The 4,998-nt window shown below is 37.2% G+C and overlaps 1 long non-coding RNA gene across 2 annotated transcripts in view; it reads left to right on the top strand.

The window, feature by feature from the left end:
* The window catches only part of LOC110262873, a 4,298-nt gene continuing 840 nt past the window's right edge, over window positions 1,541-4,998 (top strand). The window contains exons 1-3 of one of the 2 annotated variants that reach the window (XR_002347886.1): window positions 1,541-1,856; window positions 2,149-2,206; window positions 2,337-2,406. This is a non-coding gene — a long non-coding RNA (uncharacterized LOC110262873). The remainder of the gene's footprint in view (window positions 1,857-2,148; window positions 2,207-2,336; window positions 2,407-4,998) is intronic. The other variant, XR_002347885.1, reaches the window with a different exon arrangement.

Here is a 4,998-nt window from a genome sequence, read left to right on the forward strand (position 1 = left end):
ACGGGGAAGTAGATGTTGTTTGGGGAGAGGAGGAGGACGACGGTGCCCTTGCGGATGCCGAGGTCATAGAGGGAGGGGGCGACGGCGTCGACGGCTCGCCAGAGTTGGTGGAAGGTGATGTGGTTGCCGGTGGTGGCGTCAAAGAAGGCGATCCTGGCATGGTGGGCGTGTGATGAGATGAAGGTGGTGACATCCAAGGAGTGGTTCTGTGGAAGTGGAAGTGGCTTACTTTTGCACTGCAAAACCCACTTCTTGGATCTATATCTCTTCCCCTGCTCCTTTCTTCTCGGCGCTGCTCATCTTCTTCTCCTCGGCGCTGATGCTCTTTTGGTGAGGAAGGTCACAATCCCCTGCTCAGCCACTCTTCTTCTTCTCGGTGCTGGTTCTGGTAATGCTTCTGAACTTTGCTCGTTCGTGTAGGCTTCGCCCCTGCTTTGCTCCTTCGTCCTTGCTTCATTAAATTTGTGGCAGACATCTTTCCGCTTCTTCAGGTATGATTTTTTTTTCTTTTTGAATTTATAGAAGAATTCTTGATGATGCTATTTTTGAGAATTTGATGGTAATGTCTTGCTGTAAATTTAGTATTTAATTCCATGATTTGATGTTGTTGCTTAGAGAAATATTATCTGAGACTTAAAATTTGAGGGTAACATGACCCAAAAAGAAAAAAAAATAGACTTAGTTCTGGACTCTGCAAATTGGTGTCGTTGGAAAACATCATGTGTTAAACATCAATGAATGCTTCTCTTGCCTTGCTATGGCTTTTAAATACGAGATAAGTTGAAAGCATTGAAAATGTGAAATTATTGATAAAAGATGTTTGAGCGTTTGACAGCTTCTTTATGTCCTTCTTTCACTCCCAATTGATATTTTCTTGAGGATGAGGGTGTTATTTTAATGTCTATTAGCACTGGTTTAGGTTTGCTGTCACAATAGATTGAATGATGAATTGATAATATTTTCAGATTTATGCTGGTTCCTTCTTTGCCATTCCCCTTGTCCGATGGTTTTTTATTAGGAAGAGGAATGCTGATATTGAAAAGAGAAATCAAATTAGAAAGCAGTGTTCAAAAGTACTCGAATTACCTGACCTTTCACTGAGACAGAAGGTATGGTTATTCATTTTGCTCCCATGTAGTTTTAGGAAGGTATGTTAATTAATTTAATTTGAAGATCAACATGGGTATTTTTATCAAGCCTAATTATTGTTATAAAATTAATTTAATGTTATAATTTTTAGGATTTAAGGCCTTCATTCTATTTGGCAGTAGGATCAGAGTGGGAAAAAAGCCTATGATTTTCTCTGTCAATCAGCAGCAAGAGAGGAGAAAAAGAAAAGAAAAAACCTTTCCTTTCATCACAAAGCAACATTATTGACTAAGATTAGGTAGCTTTTACTGTTTATTATACACGGTTCGGTATCCCCTTTTTATTGTACATTGAAAAAGTAAGCATATTAGCTGAAATTGGCTATAAAAATAGCTTCTTAATTGAACTCTTCTTTTATAACAATAATTAGGAATTTTATATAACCAACATGAATTTAATTTGCTCCCATGTGAATTTATCACCCATCTGGGCAAGGTAGTGCTATTATTTTATATACATTAGTTTTATTCTTATCGGTTTTATATAACCAACATGAATTTAATTCCTTTACAAGCAAGTTGATATAATTGTTACTCAATACAATTTTTCTTCAAACAGTAGAAACCTTTTTGTCATTTTGAAATTATTGGACCAGTATTTTATTCTTATTGGTTTTCTTTTTTTGCAGCTTGTAAACTTCCTCGCACCCCTAATGTGAATGACATAATGAAGAATTATTTTGATTACAGATTGAAGAAATGTAGCTCGTAAGTTCACGCTGAAGCACCCACCATTAAGCATTATCTTTAAACATTTTCTGTTGGAAATTAGAGTGTATGGTGAATTATTTTGATTATTATTTCAGAATAATTTTGGTGGGAAATGGGTAGGTTGAGAAGTTTAGATTGGTAGCGTTTGGTTTTTAACATGGTATTCAACACTACTACTACAAATAATTTCAGTGGCATTGTAGCTTGTAGGCCTTTAAGTTTATTACCATGAAATTGAAAGTATGGTGTTGGTGTAATCTTTTGAAGCCTTTTTCTCTTGTTGTCACAGTTCCTAGTTGACAAGGACAAACACTTGTCATATCTCATCCATGGGTATTTAGAGGAAGGTAATTCATTAAGTCTGCAAAATTGTAACAATGAATCTTTCTCTAAGTGTTGTTTATGTATGTTCAACTTTAATTTGTGGGAAATGGGAATTGTTTCTTTCATTAACTGTTCTGTTTCTTTGTTTATCAGTGCCTTGTATTAACTCCATCTTGTGAAGGCAAAGAAAGCTAGAAGATACATTCCAAAAGAATTCAAATAGGTCCAATATTGTAATTTCCTCTCTTTAGATTATAAATGCAGCAATTCTATTTTCAAAGTCTTCAATATATTTTCTGCTTTGTTTTTAGCTAAAGGAAGTTGTGAAATTTTGGACCTCAAGTAGCTGAACTTGCTTCAATACATTTTGACATGGTATTCAACACTACTACTACAAATAATTTCAGTGGCATTGTAGCTTGTAGGCCTTTAAGTTTATTACCATGAAATTGAAAGTATGGTGTTGGTGTAATCTTTTGAAGCCTTTTTCTCTTGTTGTCACAGTTCCTAGTTGACATGGACAAACACTTGTCATATCTCATCCATGGGTATTTAGAGGAAGGTAATTCATTAAGTCTACAAAATTGTAACAATGAATCTTTGATGCCAAGGCATCTTAGGCTAGTTTCACTAGCATTTTTCTGTTATTTTTAGTTGTTTTATGCATTTTCTTGAGCCTTAAGTAATCATTTGGGCCAAATAGTCATGCTTGTCTTAAATCATTCAAACATGAAGATTTTGAAGCAAATTCCATGAGTTTTTAGTTATATTCCTTGAATGCTATGAATGAAAGATTTCTCATGAAATTTTGCAAGACTTTGATGCAGTTGTTTGGATGATTTCAGGGAAGAAGAGGCTAGGCAAGGAAGCAACAAAATCAATAAAGGAAGCTTGAATATCACATGTGGAGTTTAAGTTCCAGTTTAAGGTTAAACTGGAGCTTAAACGCCAAAACCATGAGAGCTAAGGAAATGCTGAAAGTGGCGTTTAACCTCCAGTTTAACCTTAAACTGGAGCTTAAACGTGTTATATGGAACAGCTTGACCATGCCTTCTTCAAACATAAATAACTTGAGCTACAAAACTCTAAATGAGGTGATTCAAAATGCATTGGAAAGAAGACATCTCGAGCTTTCCAAGCATATATGGCATGCATGGTGGATACTAAAAATTGAGGGAGAAAACAGCCCCGTAATGTGCATAGAAGAGCATAGTACCAACATGCAATCAGGCCAGCTGACTTCTTCACCTTCCATGGAGTATAACTCGAGTTGTAGAACTCCAAATGATGCGCTTCCAGTTGCATTGGAAATTAGACATCCAGAGCTTTCCAACGATGTATAGAAGTATGGGGTGGACAATGCAACGGAGCTCCCAAAATTGGCATTTTCGAGCACGTTTAAGTGACTTAAACGTTGGCTTAAACGCTGTCAAACCAACCAGCAACCTTGTCACCTTCAATCAAGCATAACTTGAGCTAAAGAGATCCAATTGAGGTGCTTCCAGTTGCGTTAGAAAGCTGACATCCATAGCTTTCCAACAAGGTATAATATTCTATATTTGGCATCAAATTGGCAAGGTTGACAAGAGAACAAAGTGACGACTCAAGAAAGGGGGGTGCAACGTTTGAGTGTAGTTTAATGGATCATTATCCTTTTTGGATCAATTATGTCACTCTACCCTTCAAGCAAGCAAGGCCCATCAACAACACCAAATCTTGGCTGGGAAGATCAAAACCAAAGAGATTTCACTTATTCACACCCCATTCATCAAGAGCCATCACCTCTGAATTATCCAACCTCACCTCCTAGTTTTACATATCCAAATTCTTCATCACTTGAGCATTTCTCAGCACAAAATTCCTTCTCAAATTCATACAATTCATTTCACTATCCATAAGACTCATTCCACTACACACAAGAGTCATACCACTACCAACACTCCAACCAAAGACTCTATCAGCCCACACAAAACACATCAAGCTTGTGCCTCCAGGGAGTGCCAGCGTTTAAGCTCCAGTTTAAGCTTAAACTGGAGCTTAAACGTGTTATATGGAACAGCTTGACCATGCCTTCTTCAAACATAAATAACTTGAGCTACAAAACTCCAAATGAGGTGATTCAAAATGCATTGGAAAGAAGACATCTAGAGCTTTCCAAGAATATATGGAATGCATGGTGGATACTAAAAATTGAGGGAGAAAACAGCCCCGTAATGTGCATAGAAGAGCATAGTACCAACATGCAATCAGGCCAGCTGACTTCTTCACCTTCCATGGAGTATAACTCGAGTTGTAGAACTCCAAATGATGCGCTTCCAGTTGCATTGGAAAGTAGACATCCAGAGCTTTCCAACGATGTATAGAAGTATGGGGTGGACAATGCAACTGAGCTCCCAAAATTGGCATTTTCGAGCACGTTTAAGTGACTTAAACGTTGGCTTAAACGCTGTCAAACCAACCAGCAACCTTGTCACCTTCAATCAAGCATAACTTGAGCTATAGAGATTCAATTGAGGTGCTTCTAGTTGCGTTAGAAAGCTGACATCCATATCTTTCCAACAAGGTATAATAGTCTATATTTGGCATCAAATTGGCAAGGTTGACAAGAGAACAAAGTGACGACTCAAGAAAGGGGGGTGCAACGTTTGAGTGTAGTTTAATGGATCATTATCCTTTTTGGATCAATTATGTCACTCTACCCTTCAAGCAAGCAAGGCCCATCAACAACACCAAATCAAGGCCACAAGAATCATCTAGAATAGTTTATTTTCATTTGATTGTAATTTGCTTTGAATTTCATTTTCATTTTGTAATT

Source organism: Arachis ipaensis, chromosome B05 (genome assembly GCF_000816755.2).
Source record: "Arachis ipaensis cultivar K30076 chromosome B05, Araip1.1, whole genome shotgun sequence".
NCBI lineage: Eukaryota > Viridiplantae > Streptophyta > Magnoliopsida > Fabales > Fabaceae > Arachis > Arachis ipaensis.